Source organism: Falco peregrinus, chromosome 6, assembly GCF_023634155.1.
Source record: "Falco peregrinus isolate bFalPer1 chromosome 6, bFalPer1.pri, whole genome shotgun sequence".
NCBI lineage: Eukaryota > Metazoa > Chordata > Aves > Falconiformes > Falconidae > Falco > Falco peregrinus.
This window is the reverse complement of record NC_073726.1, coordinates 49,749,266-49,767,199: the sequence shown is the minus strand read 5'-3', so window position 1 is coordinate 49,767,199 and position 17,934 is coordinate 49,749,266. Positions and strand designations below refer to the sequence as shown.

The 17,934-nt window shown below is 39.1% G+C and overlaps 1 long non-coding RNA gene across 1 annotated transcript in view; it reads left to right on the top strand.

The window, feature by feature from the left end:
• Positions 1–6,961, top strand: part of LOC129784810 (uncharacterized) — a 61,606-nt gene extending 54,645 nt beyond the window's left edge. The window contains exon 3 of the long non-coding RNA XR_008747911.1: positions 6,444–6,961. This is a non-coding gene — a long non-coding RNA (uncharacterized LOC129784810). The remainder of the gene's footprint in view (positions 1–6,443) is intronic.
• Positions 6,962–17,934: the final 10,973 nt, after the last annotated feature.

Here is a 17,934-nt window from a genome sequence, read left to right as displayed (position 1 = left end):
GGATGAGGTGCTAGAATGCTAATAGCATATTTGTAAGTTACACAGCAGCAGAGCTGACAGGCGAACAGATTCTGGCATGCCATTTCAGACTGTTTTGTCACAAAATTAGCTTTGTGAAAATGTTGTTTAGTGCTTTGATTTTGGTGTTGTGGATTTTTTCCTTCTTTTTTTTTATTTTTTTTTTTTCTGGAGTCTTCTAAATTGAAATTCATTGTGTTGAAGTTTCAAGTTCTAATGAATCCAAATCACTTTTTACTGGTTTTCTATTTAGAAATGTTTCCTAAGTGTGAAGGACATGGGAGGCCAGGGGAGGTCAAAGTCACAGTACAAGATATTTGATGTAGTCATTTGTTAATCATTTGTACCTAATTTCTGCTTTGTTTTTGCCTGGCTTCTGTCTCCAACCATTTTTATTATTTTTTCCTTTCCTCTTTGGAAGGCCCCATTACTTTCTTTCTGTGCAGTACATGATAACTAATCCTTAAGCAACCATAAAGTTTTGGTCTGGTTATTAATTAATTTTTTATCAGCTACAAACTCCAACACAGAGTCACCTTGTGTTGAGTAAAATGCTTTTTGTCTGACAAAAGACAAACAGGCAGTTCACAGACACATTATCCTGGAGCCTGAATGAGCACAAGAGATGGCAAAAAGCCAGTCCCCTCAGCTGTGGTATACCATGCTGGGGTCACTGAGGATTTGTATCTACACGCTTATTCTCTCTTAAAATTGCTGTAACCGTGTAGGGAATTATTTAGAAAAGTTATAAAAGACGACACAGCAGCCCTTTCAGGGCAAGGAGCAAACACCAGTGTGTTGTCTTTGTCCTCTTGAAGCTAACAAGGAATCTCATGTTGGTTTCAAGAGGGCTCTCATATCTCCCATGGTCACCTACTTCTCTTTCCATTGCATTCCTCCCTTTCACTAGACCATTCCACTTCCTCCAAAAGGTCATGGGATCCCTTTGATTTGCACCAGCCAAATGTTTTATTTAAATCAGTTCTGGGCAAAGGATGCAGGGTTGGTTGATCTGTTTAGCCTGTATCATTTTACTTAACACTGGTCAAGCACAAACCTGAAAATTAAATAGCTGACAAGTAGCCCTTATTCTTCCAAAGCCTCAATTACCATAACATTAGCAAAGCTGCCTGAAGCCATACGTCAGGGGCAGCTGGGTTTTGGCAGCAAAGCTGGCTTATGAGTATTTATTCATCCGCCATCCATCCCACTGCTGATGCCTTTCCCTCACACCCTCAGTGCTAAGGAAGGCGTAGTTGATGGGGCCATACTGCACATGACAGAAACGGTTAAGAGAAGGACCCTCCCCAAAACAACCCTACATTTCAGTGACCCCGCAGTCAGTGCAGTGCCACACTGCACTGTGGTACTGCCGCGCCAGTGGGAAAATGAACCGTGATGTGGTGACAGGAACAAGCACCTGTCAGGTGAGTCAGGTGAGGGAAGCAAACCACTCAGCAACAACTTCAAATGGCTTCTCCTTCCTCATCTGTGTGCCATGGACCAGCCCTTGCAGGAGACCTGAACTGTGCCTAATGAAAGAAAACAGTGTACATGCATAAAAAATGAATAGAGGGCTCAGGATATTACCGATGAAATAATAAAGTAAGAAAAAAGGATTTTATGACAGCTTCACAGAAAAAAATAATGCGTAGGAACGAGGTCTGACCTCTTCAGGGCGTATTATCAATATTTCATGAGAGTGTGATGAAAGGGAGCATTTAGCAACAGTGTTAAATTTCTAACAATATATACCTGTGGCAAGCAACACAAACAGTAGCTTGGACTCTCAGTCTGTGAAGTTTTTCAAGGAATTCAGAAATCACCTGTGTGAGACACATAAAATTGAGACTGAAAATGTAGTGTTTAAGGTCACTGAGTGGAGTTTTATTAAATAAAAATTCCTCAGCAATGGCTTAAAACAAAATTCATTTTGATAGCTTTCTGACAAGGAATGTGCACAATGTGCTAAGATATATTTTAAGTATCTCTAAGTTTTACCAAATTAAATGTGTCTTGGACTTGAGCATTTCCCTCCAGGTAGAAAAGATTGAGCAGTATGCTTTCAGGTTTAACAAAATGTTGAAGAGAGCTGATTAAAAAAATGAGGAAAACTGTTTCTATCTGAAAACACAATTTCATTGAAATGGAAATATGGAAATATTTTGAGTGAATAAATCAGTTCTAATGAAATCCTCTGGGGTAAATCTTTCAAAGGAGTTGTTCTGATAACATAAAAATACTTTATTTTTACTCCTAGCTCCTTTTGTTTAGGCTTTTCAGTCATATTACAATATTATCTTCTATACTATATTCCACAATGTATCATGTACTACATAAATTAAGAAGATTGCTTTTTCCTGGAAAATAAATGCTTCAGTATGCTTAATAGTTAGTATTTATTTTTGAACTTCATATTCTCCTGGAAGTTTCTGATGAGAAGTAAGGCATATATCGAAACACTGAAATTTCCTAGAGAATAGGATTCCATAACTCCCACCATCTTTGATTTCATGCGCAGTCTTTCCTTGGTACTCTGAGTGACATGCTATCCAGGATCAAGCCTGCTGATTTTTACAGTAAATTACTCTTTGAAGGAGATACCTGACCACATTTAAGGGCCTTTCCATCATTAGCGAATAGCCGGGGGTGGGGGGATGGGGGGGGTGGGGTGCAGGGGGGGCGATGTCAGCGTGAGAGGAGTGAATGAGGACTCATCCAACTGAGATCTTTATTAGCCTGGGAACGTAATTAAACAAACACATTGCTCATGACATTGGGTGAATTAACAGCCTCTCAGCCTGAATGTATTCTGTCTGAAGAGATGCTTTTCCATAAAAAATTCGCCACACTACCCTTATAATATGGCCTGGAAAACCACCCTCAGGACTAAAGGAGACAGTCAGCTTTTGTGCCGCCACAAATTGCCCTCTCTGCCAAGGTTACAAGATAGGTTAGTGGAGTGAATCTGTGATGGGAGCAGTGAGCCACCAAAGAATGCTTGAAAGCAGTAGCCTGTTTCATATAGATTACTAAAAACTCACAGGCATTCAGCTACAGGGGTTTGTGGTTGCTGCCACCCGTGCAGTCAGGTTGACGACTTCAAGCCCTGCACCGTGGGGTTTTCCAGGAGAGCACTCTGCCAAAGAGGAGTGGCACTCTTATCAGTAGTTTGGGATTATTTCCTGTCTGCATGTGTTTTCATAGCTTTTGCTTAATTTACATTTCTTAAAAGTCTATTTTACAAATATACTGCATCTGCAGTGATGAGTGTAAATGCCTCATTTGTTCCTGAGTCTGGATTGTGGGATCCCATCTAGCAAAAATGCTAATGAAGAACAAATACTTCCTTTTTTCCTGAGGGAAAATTTAATTCATGGAAGTACAGCACTTCTAAGTGCATTAACACCTGCAGTACAGTAAAGAGGAGTTGGCGGTATCCAATATTGCCTTCTAATCAGTTATGCAGAGGAGTTTTCATTACAGGGAAATAATGGCAACATTTACCAAAATCAATGAACTATATTGTAATTAGAACTGAGTGAAGTTTGTGTGCATATATTCATATATATATATTTGTGTGTATATATATGAATGAAGTATGGTTATATATTCATATTATGTATATGTATGTATATAATCATATGCTCAATCTCTTGCACTCTGTCTCTCTCATATATAGAGAGAGTATATAATAAGACTATACTATATCTTCTAATTGAGGTGCCCCAGTGTGAATTTTTCACAATTCCTTGGCATGCAGTCAGTTCATGCAAAGATCTTCAAAATCTCAGACTGGTTCCTCTCAGAATCAAAATCAACTTTGACTCCTATAGTACAAGTTCAGCTGCAGTGCAGATGGTTTTTTCATGCTTAAAGGGGTCTTGTGGTTATTAAGGAAATTCTACCTTGTCAGGAAAACAGAAACTGTAAGAAAATGTAGGTGGAAGTGGGGGATGAAGTAAAGAGGGAAAACAAGAGTCAATGTAACAGAGTTAACAAAAGCTTGTAAAACATTCATCTTTTAAAAGATAACTTTGGCCACAACAGATAATATAGAAAATGGAAAGTAGTGAATGGAATAAATACTGTGACTAAAGCTGCAGATTCACAAAGGGGATGAATTCTTAGCCACAGAAGAATTTGAATTAGGTCAGGAAACTATTAAGACCAGCTATATGTAAGGATAAAAATGTTTTTAAAAGTTTTTAGAAATGTAGCTGAATTCACCGAAATTCACTGGTGGGCTAAGTATCTTGTTCCCACTATTTCCTCAGTGGAGATAATGGGCATCTTTGACACCTTAACACGCTCTTTAGAACATGGTCTAATTCCCTGTGAAGTCAGTGGGATAGTAGAGGGAAATAATCACAGTCTGGACAAACGGCAGCACTGATATAAAAGTTCAAAGTAGAAGGTAACTGAAGGGAAAGAAACAATATTTCTAGATCCAGAGACAAATTAGCTCTCACTTTGAAGCATGTCAATGTGGAGTCACAGAATCAGAGAATGGTTGAGGGTGGCAGGCACCCCTGGAAATCATCTAGTCCACCTCCCTGCTCAAAGTAGGGTCAACTAGAGCAGGTTGCCCAGGCCTGTGTCCAGCTGAGTTTTGAGTATCTCCAAGAATGAAGACACGACAGCCTCTCTGGGCAACCTGGTCCAGTGTCTGACCTCTCTTACATGATTCTTTTCTTTTTTTTCTCCATTTAAGTGGGATGGCCTGTACTTCCATTTGTGCCCATTGTCTCTTGTCCTCTCATTAGGCACCACTGAGAAGAATTTGACTCCATCTTCTCTGCTGGAGGCCAGATCCTCCAACCTGAACAGTCCCAGCTCTCTCAGCCTCTCTTCGTTATGTCAGATGCTCCAGTTCCTTAGTCATCTTTGTGTAACATTACTTGTGATAGGCTGGATGAATGTGCTGAATGTGATCCATGCCAGTTTTCTAGGATCTGCAGCTGTAACTCTGTTGTTTAAATCTGGCCATTTGTTCTCGTGGATCTCTGCTTTTCTTACTGCAGCTCAGGTGTCCGTCTGGGTTGGACATTGCCGTTACTGTGGAATTGAGCTCCCTGGAGAATACCCAGTTAAGGCAACAAAATACAGAACAGTACTTTGTACTGGCCTTCCAAATACAATACTTGCTCCACAACTGTGATCAAAATTAATAAACAGTGTGTTTAAACAGCCAGGACTAAGTATCTGAGCTTTCAGCCTCTGGCAGTTCTATGCACCCTTCTTGGAGTTGTTAATTCTTGTAACCTGAAAACTTGAAACTGTCATGCTGGTTAGTTACAAAGTATGCTGGCGAAGCATTCTTCACAACTGGTCCAGGTAGAGATAAAAATCTGGCATTAGCTCTTCCCACACCATTGTAATGAAAGATAGAGACATGCAATTGAACGTTTTGGACAGCCTAGCTATAAGTGTACTCAGTTTCAACTTTGATGAGCTGCACTAACTGCCCATGTGCATATGCTTAACCAGTCCGTTTGCAAAGTGAAATGTGATCAGTTAAACTTCAACAGAGGTGGTTTAAGCTGGTACATATTCCTTTGCAATTGTGACAGCTATGGCATATATAGGGTTTATTATACTAGTTTATTAAGCTGCCAAACCCTATAGGTTTTACTTTCCTATATGCTGACATAGTGGTATTTTTACTAATATAGCTTGACTAGGGTGGGTATAGGTTCAGTATCATAAATATGCACACTCCAGTAGTTTATTCCCCTCCAGTTTAGGAATATCTTCTAGTGATAAGTATGTAAACACACATATAATTGTGTTTACATACTTCAGTGCCACTGTAACCCTGCCCAGACTGGGAAAGGCTGCTGCCTTAGTTTTGATTCTATCAGTATGGGTACAGCACTGTAATTTTTGCCCTGTCTGATTCTTTTTGTCAAAAAGTGGTGAGGAGAATGAAAAAATGCCAGCAAGCTAAACCACTATCTAATAGGCCAAATTGAGACCAGTCTGTTCATGATTAGTAACTGGTGACTGATAGAACACAAATGGATTCAATTTATGCCTTTAGCAGATATATTAATTCATGTATGTTCTCCATATGTGAGGAGATGTGACCATTTTCCAAACTTCCACTGCATCCAGCCCATGAATGGCAAACCATCATAATAATGTTTCCACAAGAAGGGCCAAATGTATATATGAAGAATAAATATTTTGTGAATGTGGTAAATGGCTCATGCATGGGTAGCTACTGACACAGTGTGGACACGAGAGAGGACTGTGTCATGTGCAATTGCAGTCACAGAGCGTAGACCTGTCCTCCTTGTGTAGCGGTGCAGGAAGGAGGGTAGACATCCTTATTTCTCATCAGCAGTTCTGTGCTGGGAAAGGTGCATGGGAAGTCCATAAGAAATTCAATGGTAACTAAATTTGTCTTCTGTCTTTCTTAGAAGACACTTCCTGTTGGAGAGAGAATAAGGGGAGAGGAAGACTTCCTGCTCAATGAAATTACGGATCAGAAATTTAAAGCAAAGAGAATAACATGCTTTCATTTTCCTTGGCCTGGAAGGTATCAACATGTACTTACAAAAGAGTGAAGTAGGAAATGGCACAGAAGAAATAACAATCAGAAAGTAATGAGTTTTTTCAGAGTAATTTTTCTTAAATATACATTTCTTGCATTATTCATATTTGTTTAGCAACATGAATTATGCTAACTGCTTATATCTAATTACTTCGTTTGAAAGCACCACCTTCTGCATAATGCCCTTAAGCTCCGATTGTGCAAGGATTTATGTATGTTTTTAACTTAATGTACCCTGGACCTTATTCCTAGTTAAACTGAGGCCTTTTTACATCAATGTAATGAATGTAAATGCACTTGACGACTACTTTTAGACCAGTCTTGCTACTAGACCATTTTAGAGAAACCAGAGAGTGAGTAAATAAATCATAGACCCTGTGAGTAGCCCCATTGATTTCAGTTATGCCATTCACAACGGGCTGCGTGTGCCTGTCTGCCTGTGCACGTGAGCATTCATATGTATGCCTCTCTCTGCAGAATCAGGTTACTCTTACGTGTCTGACCTCTATTATGGATGGAACCTAAGTGAGAACTCATGGTACTCATATCCTTCAACTCTTCATATTTAGTGCCATATAATGAGTTGCTGCTCCCCTTCCTTAATGATCAGGGATTGTTATTGCCTCTGGGTTGCATGATGAGATGATTAGGTTTTATTCTGAAATCTGTTATGTATGGTCCTTACATGTAGTGTGAAAAGCCCTGGAAGTCTACCACGGAGTATGAATTATCTCTTCCTGTGCCTAGATAGCTACAAACGCTGAAGGTAATGCTCCCCATGTGTGACCCTTTGCAAAACACGGAATACACCTTTTCATCTGCATTTCCGGTACAGTTAATCACATTGTGGAAAAGATTACACTAAATATATCATCAAGACCAAATCATTAACCAAATGTCTCTCAGATGTGTCAGTGAACACAGGGTGGAATCCAGAGATGATGTGTTTAATAGACTTTGAGCTTTCAAGTCAATAGTTACTCCGATTCTTCCATCCGTCAATACAGCCAAATGCTGTATTTCCAAACAAAGCTTAGATCTGACAGCTCAATATTTGTATGTGATCAGAATTGTAATTATTTTAATTTGAATGTTAATTAATTTATGTTTAACTGCCTCTTGGGATTGTGATCCATCTGGCCTGGTTTCATGTCTCCAGATAATATTTATTTGTGGTCTGATGATGAACACAAGGTGTGTTTATATATTTTTAAAGAATATCGTTTAATATCAGAATTTCTGATGAAGACTACTGGGTATTTAATAGTGAATCCATTAATTTCATCACCCAAATCTGCACCTCTGTTATTCTTTGCATCTACAGTGAAAACCTGAGTCAAGAAAGTTTCTCATGTGTACTACTAGCACACATAGGTTTTTAAAAAGCATCATGGGTTAGACTCAGATTATTTATACTGTTTCCACAGCCATTTAGAGAAAGCAAGGCATAGGTGTATTAGTTTAAATAGATAAAATTCAGAACAAAGGTAATGGACGTTTGGGAGGAACAATCTAAACTACTCACACATGTCTGAGTTTTAAATTAATGGCAAGCACTGGAGTTATTGTGGACAGCTCAATAGAAACATCTGCTCAGGCACAGCCCTGGCAAAATAACGAAACAAACGATCATTCAAGACAGCTCCCCACCTTTCTGAAGCTGTGGGATCGAAACGGGATTCAGCTCACTAACCTCAGCAATTTAAAAGTTAGACATCTAGTGTAAAGAAGTTACTGAAGCTCTTTCTGTGGTCAATGGAGGGAGACTAACCTCTGGAGGACAATCCAGCTAGCTAAAGTATGTCTGAAGTAAGTGGAATTAAGTGCTCTTTTGAGGTGTCATCTTTTCCACCAGCTGTAGAAAGGCAAAGCAGTTGCTTTACACAAGAGGTCTAGCTTCTAAATAGATAAATCTGTGGAGGATGTTACTGCCTCCATGCCTTGCTTCTCAGCCCTTTATTTTGCTGAAAAATTGTGGGGCTTGGCTAATAAGTTCTTGGCAGGTACAAGCAGGTCAGAGCGTGGTCTCCACAATGCTGTTATGGATACTGCACTTATCAGGCTTTCCATGTCAGGAATTGTAGCTGTCCTCACAAACTGTACAAGGAGTCAAGACTTTGTTGTTGCTCACCCCATCCAGCTTGGACTCTCCTGACCGAGAGGTTCATGGTCACAGTATGCCAGCGCTGCTTTCCTCTGTTAGTCAGCATTCCTGTTCCCTCTACATTTTCATAGTCTAATCAGTTAAAAATCTGAGGGCTGACTTGTAGTTAAGTTGTTGAGTTTATTATTGGGGATAGCCGTGTTCCTAACTCCTCATCTGATCTCATGGATTAACATAGCAGTAAATCACAAGAAGGGTATGCAATTTCATAAACAGGGGAGAAGAATGCTGTCACAAAATCTACTAATAATACGGATTATGGATTCAGTCTCCTATATTTCATACCTCAGTGACAGTTTCATTCAGGACCAGTGGGAGCTCCTTCCCCCAATGGCGATGGTTTTTCAGTGGTGTTCTAACAGTGAACAGAGATTACTATTCACCTCTTTTTAATTTTGAATATTCAGAAGAACCTTTGTAAAACTTCAAAGCAGGTACCTGGAAAGAACTTGTGCAGGAAGTAAACATTTTGGTTTCTGGCTTGCCCATTCCCACTACAGACAAAAAGATTTACAAGGTTCACAAGAAAAGGAAAATCTTTTTTAAAAAAATCTTTAAAATCTTGGCTACCTTTAGCTGTTAACAAATGTAATTTGAAGCTCCTTACTTTTAACATGACATATGAATATACTACATGAATGTAACAAGTGGCACATCTTGTACATTTTCAAACCTAATACAAATAAACTCAGTGCCCTGTGAATGTTGACAGAGGTAGAATTTCCATACTGAAGGATCAGGCTGTTTGTTCTAGTTAATCTGTAAAAGCTATTACACAGTACAGCAGTTAGCACTGTTCTTCCAGCTGCTAATGGCTGGTTTGGCTTCAAAAGGTTCTGTGTGCAGCCTGTTAGGATTGATAAATACACAAATCAGCAAATTCTGTCTGGGTATTTTCAATAAATTGGAGGGCAAATGCAAACAGAAATGTGAATTTCAAGCTATTGTACCTCCTTATGTCTCTACAAAGGTACACCAGATTGTCCATTTGCATATGTTTTCATTCATTTGCAGAAGGCCTTGTAAGTACCCACATGCTTGTGTTAAAATATAATGCAAAAAAACCTGACCAAAACCAACCAACCAACCAAAAAAACCCCAAAACCTCAAGGAAGAGACATAAATTCTGTAGTCATGTAGTTATGGGACTAGGGCCAATTTATGATAAATGCTATATAACTAGGTATGAATCCGATGCAAGGAGAGGAAATTTTCATAAAATGCATCCAGTTTCACTCCCATGATATTGGGATACATACTGCATACTGACAGTTCTCAGCCAGGCAGGACAAAGAAATAGAAATATCTGGTCAGATGAATTCTGATATAAACTGAAAAAAGATACAGGACAGCAACACTACAGAATTTCATAGACAAAAATTAGGTTATTTTGTTTTCTCTGCAGTGGAATTTTCTTGCTAACTTCAGACAGCAACTTAATCAGATCTGAAGTAGCTCCAAAATAGTTTCATAGCAAAATTAAAATAGGGATAAGTTTAAATTAGAATTATATCTCACAAGCAAATCTGTACTTGAATAACCTAGAAATAAAGTAAACAAGAAGAATATCTAGACAGCTTTGCTGTCAGGCTGCTGTTCAGTACCTTCTTGTAGAAGGGCAGAAGAAACTTGCTTACTTTCACCCTATGCAGAAGACCATGGAAATTCCAATTCACCACCTGGTATGTCATTGTCAATTGTTCTTTTTAAAGCCAGGATTAGTAATTATGAATTTTAAAAATGACTGATCATGCAAATCCTGGATCACTTTTATTCACACCCAAAATCTGATTCAAGAGCCACCATGCCTTTCTTACAACATTTAAGCAAACTCATCCTGCCATTATAGTAGAAAGACTACAAGCTGCACGTGAAAAACAACTCCTCTTTAAGCACGAAAGCAGATTAATTTTGGAAAATCCAAGTGAGCTTCATGGTGAGCACATTTGTCTTTTCACTCATGGCTGTAACTCTGAATGAAGTTTGAAGGAAGAGCACTCTCCCTTATCAGTACTGTGGGTAGCACAAGGGAATCCTCACTTTTTCCTGCCCAGTATATATTCAGTGTTTGCCTCAAGGAAGTTGTTGCTGGTCCTGACTCCAGAGGCAAAGATGTCTTTCACAGCAGTTCTTTTGCATTTTTGCTTTTATAGTCAGAGGTGATTAAATTTTTTGCCTTCTGAAAATGAGTAGTTAATTTTCTGAAACCTGGGAAAATAATATGGAAATATTTTAACAGTGTATGTCATGGCCTTGAAATGTATATTTTACTCAACATAAATATAGTTTCATCCAGGGACTCACCTCCAATATGTAATATTCATTGTTCAACATCTGCATGGATGCATCACACTTAACAATGTCAGTTAGTTGTGAGACAAAGGTAATGTCACATAGCAGGAGATGGCGCATTGTACATGATGAACAACCATGGAAAAGTGTCAGTGATATAACTAGAAAAAGAGTAGTTCATGCGTGTGTTGTAAGTTCAGACTGAGCCACAAGTGAACTGCTTGGCAAATTGGTTTTTTCACTTGCACAAATATGAATCTGCTGAAGATGTGCAGACTAACAAGACAGTATCTGTGATGAATAATTCAGCTGCCCAACTAGCCAGAAGTCTGCTTAATGTACCAATTGAAATAAATGGAAATGTTTTTCATTTGTTGACATATGTTATGTGCAAATTCAAAGAAAAAAGAGGGGGCATCATGGTTGTGACTTACTTAGGCTCCAGGAGTACAATACCCTGGGAAAAGTTTAAGACCATATCTGTTGAATTTGTTAATTTTGAGCTGAGTATCATTCCTGTCATAAACTCCGCATGGGTGAGAAAAGAGTCAAGTGGCATTGTGCAGCTGCTGGTGTCTCTAATCTGCACTCTGCTGCAAGCTCTTAAACAATTAGCTTCATTTTTGTAATTATTTTTGATCTGTGGTTTGGGGTCTGCAGAATATTAGGAGCTGTTTCAACAGGCATCCATAAAAGGGGTAAGCAGTGTTATAGCTGGAACATATGACTGAATTAATTTTCTCTCAGAACACCTGGAATCAATATTATCAGCCAAAACCATGTTGTGTCCTGTATTTTTTCCATTATCTCTCAATTGTGCTTTATGAACCCTGGGTGGTATAATGATGAATATTGTGACAGGAAAATGGATTTGCCGGGTTGAAGTGACACTGTACAGCACAGTGATACACACAACGCTTTTGTGTGAATCTGGGAGATATTATTTATTAATTTATTTATTTGCTTTATTGTATGTATCTGCACTGTAGTGATGCTGCATTAAACTGTAGTCCCTAGTGAATAATATTCCAACAACTGTTTCTAATCAGTGGAAATAAATTGGACCAAGAGTTTGTGTACTTGAAACAGAAAGAAGATATCACAGCAAGGTTGGACTCTTCAGCCACTGAGAAAGAGAATAGAACAAATTACGAGTCATTGCATTAATGCACCAGCACATTGATAATTCACTCAAGGTGGTGCGATGCTGGGCACTGATCACAACTGCCTTTGTGTGAACTGTGATTAAGTCAGCAGTTATCACCCCCCCAGTTTATGGCATTGGCCCAAAATGCAAAGGTGATTAGTGCTGTATGTATGACAGGTCAGTAGTTTTCTCATGGTTTTCAAGAACACCTGGTGATTCCAAGCCCAGGAGAAGGATTCAAATGGTTGAATTATTCTGTGTGTATTCACTCAAGAATAAAATATGTTAAAATATTTGAAAAAAAGCTAAAATATATTTAATTTCCCGTATTTTGCTACCACAAGAATCAATTTCCCAAAAAAGGTATGGGAAAATGGAAAGTGGGGAATTTCTCTCCCAGTTCTTCTTTAATTCTGTACTTTCAAATCTGTAGATGTGGGAGATTTCCAGGCTTTTAACATGCAAAGGCTTTCCTTGGTAATTCCTACAGAACTGCAACAATGGACTTAGTGCACTTGTCTGTCTTTGTCTCACCCATCATCCATTCCCCATTATGCTCTTTGGATTCATTAGTTGTAGAAATGATAAACTCATGATGTAGAGAAGCAGAGGATTTGTGATAGTTTCGAAGGTATTTGATGAGTACACACATTTAAAAAAAAATGTTGATATTTACATTAGAGCCCTCTACCTTTTAAGGAACTGTAATAGCGTTACTTGTTTGAAATGAAAGCTATTTGTTGTCTAAAGCTACAGGGTCATTTTTGAGTCCGTAATGATGAATTTATCAAGCCTACTTTTGATTAGGTTTTGAATGTGGAAACATATTATACAAGTAAAAATCACAGCGAGTCTTTATTAAAATGTGTTTTCCAGTGCTTTAATACATCAAAAATGCTTACCTAAAAGTTGACCATCAACCATACCAGGGGTAGCATGTGCCTGTTCCCAAGCTAGCAATCATTTTAAATGTACCCCAGTGGATTTACTCTGCCATGTCTGAATTAATTCTAAGGCTGTCCTGGTCATGGTTTCCTATGAAAGATGCCCATCCTGAGAGGATCCCCATACATATTAGCACTATACAGCCTCAGTGCTACCTGCCATCTGCTAGCCACCACATGGAGGATCCCCTTGAGTGCTTTCCATGGTGCAAGCCCACTGTCATCTCTCAAGGATGCAATATCACATGGGTACCAGCTCCAGCCACGTGCTGGCCAGTCCTGAGCCCTGAGAGAAAGACTGGAGACTCCCACTGTCCATATCAGCCCGGTCATATCTTGGCAGTACCCTAAGTTTGCCTGTTGGCCTCCATGTCAACAGTGGGTTGCTGTTTTCCAGGTACAAGCTTCAGGAATCTGTTCACATGGCTTTGTTCCAAGAGTTGGTATGGAGTACAGAGCTGAAGTACCTCTTTCTCTAGGCCCAGCCTCTTTCAGAAATAAGTATCACCCTTTGGGTATTTGGTGTGCCAGACCTGTGTGGGAACAGATGAGCAGTTCAGTACTGTCAAGTACCTTCTGGTGATGTTATTGAAATTTTGCAAAACACTCCTTAACTTGCCACTGTCCATGACATCCCAGTTATCATCACTGGAGTCTGGAAAAGTGAGGTGTCATCTGTGCTGAGATTATTAATGGAGCTGCTCACGGTTCTTGTGATTATTGCATCTGTAAAGGTGCTGTTCCACCTCAGGCACAGGAACCTGCAGTGAATATATGCATATATACATAACAACCACACCGGAATCTACCCGGCTCTCTTGTGGTGAGTAGAGCACCCTTTTGCCTCTCTCTTCTCCCACTGCTGATATATGCTGACACCCGTGGCATCATCAGCAATGGCATTAGCTTCTGCTGCCACAGGAACTTGTGGGGGTGACCTGACAAGCGCAGAGCCTAAAAGCAGTTCAGCTGTACCCATATGTCCTGCCAGCTGTCTGGGAAGGGCACTGCCCATCAGAGCAGGCTGGTGGAGAACCAAATCTGATGACCTTCACAGTTTGTGTTAGAGAGCAAGTCTCCCTGAAGGAGAACCCATGCACCCTCACTCTCACACCTCAACCAGCATCCTTATGATTACTTGTGAAAGATGTTTACCGCTCACCAGAGGTGCTTGGTGGTGGCTTCCCATCCTTAGCTCTAGTTCCTTTTAATAGAAACGTTTTCACAAGGTGCCCCAGCAACCAGCCGTTGTTCAGACATGCAGACTGAGCTGCCAGTGACTTAAGTCTCCCTCTTCTCCCATACATCTGAACCTGGCTCTGAGCATCCCGCCAGCCACAGCTACATATTGCTGCCAGAAAAAGGCTGAGTTTGTTTCCTGCAAATATTTACAAGGGTCTTAAATGTCCTCTGAGGCCCTAGTAGTTCCCCTACGGAGAGATGACACAATAGAGAAATTACCGATTAAATAAAATGCAATTACCTTCTCCTGTAGTTCCCAGAACAAGGATTTTCTGGGGAACCAGCCAAAGGACAGAAGAGGAGAGTGGGCAACATGCTATAATCTTTCAATCCCAGAGCACGGGGAGGTCCATAGTCAGATTCCCAGAGCACTGTAAAACCATCCTGTGTATCTTGTCTCCCCTCCTTAGGAGGTGAAGCACTGAACCTGGCTCCAGATACTGTTTCAGCTCCTTCAAAACAGTGACTGTGTACTCTGCAGCCTTCATTCCCTGTCAGGTATGCAAATTGAAGTTTAGAGGAGGTTTTTGTCAGAAACAGGCTCGTCTTGAATTTCCCATTTGGTTTCTGGATAGCCTAATGAAGAAAAATTGAGCAAAATGCCATAGGCATACCATAGGGTAATACTGTGACAAAGTATCACAAGTGACTCAGAGGCTACCATAGTAGTTTTTTTGGGTTTTGGGGGGGGCTGTTATATCCAAGGTCTGAATACTGCAGAAAGCAATGCAAAAAAAAACACAATGAAAAAAACTAGATATGCAGGCTTTGTGATTCACCACTAAACAGCTCTTTCAAGAATCTTCTTGTTGTTAAAACTGGTGTTGCCACACTGGTGCAGAAATTATATACTGTAGAAATAAATCAGGCACCAGGAAACAAGATCAAAATTCTAGATCCCAGAAACAACAGGATAGATCACTATGGCTAGCTAACACGCTCAAAGAAAAAGAAAAATAATTATCGATTCTTGACCTACATTCAAGTAAAATGCTACTTTTCAACTGCTCTTAAATCTTTTTTCAGCTTTATTCTAGAAAGGGTATTGCAGTTTGTAAGAAGCTGGAGCACATCTGCTTTGGTTTAAAAAGGCTGTGATTGCAGAATTCTAGACAGGACAGAAACTTCTGTCTTAAATGGTAAAAACATTCTTAATCTAGAGAACAACCATTTTTTAATTATTTTTTTTCTGTCCAGGAAGAGCTGCTAAACACAGAGAGATTATTTGCAATTTATATCAAATATCTGTTTTGCCACTTTAATTACAATACATTTTTTGCTTTTCCTTTTCTGATCAATTGTGCATTGTTCCATTTTCCCCTTCTCTTGTCTTTACTGGGACTTGCTGATTGGATCCAGTTTGTCTTCTTTGAATGCTACATGTTAATTCCTTTCCATGTTTCTGGCCTCAATGTCTGTTAGTCCAGGATTCTGGAAATGAAATGGCACATATTTACCTGTATATTCCAAAAATCCAACTAGAAGAAATCACTTTTCCATGTTTTAGGCTAGATCTAAAGGAGTTATTTTCTCTGATGTTAAAATTTCTGACTCATTCACTCTTTTTTTGGACTCGCTTGGTGTGACTCTTCAGAGTCACTGAATTTATCACCACTCCTGGATATTCCATAGTTAATATTAATCCTTCCATCCTTTGCTGGACAGGGAATGACTTGTTCAAATCACAGAGCAAAGTAATTATTCAGCTGTGCATAAAATGCAAGAATCCAAGGTTGCTAACTCTTAAAACTGTACTGTGAATTTTGTGATAACAAGTAGGTCTTTAAAAGTCTCCAATCTTCAAGTCTTGTAAATGTGTGACAGCACAGATCCATGAGAGTCTCAGCCTTCACTCAGTGTGAGCCCACCTCAGGAAATAGAGGTGAAAGAGCTAGACACCCAAATGTACTTCCTATGGCGTTTATCAATGCTGTTTGAAAACAGTTTTATTATTCTGGGGGACCTGACACACTGCGTTTAGGCACCAGGCGTGTGATGGTGTTGGTGGTGCTGATATCCGTTCCTTCTGTTGTTGAGACTTTCAGTGTTTGGGAGCCAGTGGTTTTACCAATTCTTCCAATCCTAATCAGGATCTGCATCTGTTACAGGAACTGTGGGAAAAATCAAGACAAATTCTCACTCTTAAATGTTTTCTGTTTGAATTTAGGGGCAGCATTTTACTGCAGATTTCTTCATATGAGTGACGCTTTTTTTAATGCTTGATGATGATTTATGAAGCCACAAAACCATTCAGCACAAACTTGTTCAAGCACCATAGCGATAACTAATGCAATTAGCACATTTGAGAACAGTGAAAATTGCAAAATAAGCATGCATCAGTCACTAAAGCAATAGATTGATTTTTCAGTGTGTGTTTCAGTGCTTTTATCAATACCATGTGTCAGTGCTTTCGGACTATGTCATTCTCCAGTCTGCTCTTTGCTGGCTAAATGTCAATAGAAAGTATAATATCTGAACCTATTAGTGCTTTTAATCAACTATAAATAATTTGCTACTATTACCAGATACTATTTGACAGTCAAAGAAGTACAGACAAGCATGGAAAAATGTCAGTGATAGAACGGCATGAATTATATTAAGCAATTAATTTACCCATTTCTGGGCCTTTTTTCCTCCTTTTGGAGGCACCTTCCTTTCACGTGCTGCCTTCTTTCCTTCCCAGAAGGGACAGGAAGACAGGCAGATCACATACATATAGATCATTTCCTCAGCTTGCTTTCAAAACTGTAAAACACTTCTTTGAGTATTCTAACTCTGATCCACCCAAGAGATAATAAATAGCTTTTGTTTTGAATACTTGAGTAATGTCCCCTAGTGTCAGCATGTGGCTAAGTTTAACCAAACCTAAATAGGAACGAGAGACCTAAAATAAAATTCTGTAATACATGAAGCAACTAATTCAAACATCCATCTGTGTTAAATTTCAGGATGATGGTTTTTTTCTATGTTAAGACTAGAAATGTTATCAAGGGGGAAAGCTGGGTTCAAGGTCCTCTGTAGAGTATAAACATTTTCATACATTTGCTTAAATGTACCATCAGTAAAAACACAGATGAAGGTCCTTCACTGGTATAAATATCAGTTTCTTTGATTCTTGTGGACTGCTGAAAAATTATCCCAGGTGAGGAACATGTCGCTTGTTAGCCAGAACTCTGCTTCATCTGGATGTGAAGAAAGCTGACCCAAAACTGGAATAGTACATGCTGGGATTTTTTCATTGAGCGAAATCCACAATTTAGGACAAACACAAGATGAACAGAACAGTCTGTTAAAAGACTTTAACTGAATATAAACTGAAATAAATAAAAGCCTGTCTTCAAAATGCAGAACTTTTAAGTTAGTCCTCACTGCAGAGGATTGAGCAAGTCTCCTATGAGACTATGATTTTCTTGTTCCAAATTTTGAAAATCATGAAGAGACATTTTTATATATCATGAAGAAGGCTTTACAATAGATAATACTGTTGTATAAATTATTTGTAAGTCTATGAATTATAGAAGCATTTAATCCTTTTCTGTAAAAAATAATAATTAAAAAAAAAAGCAAA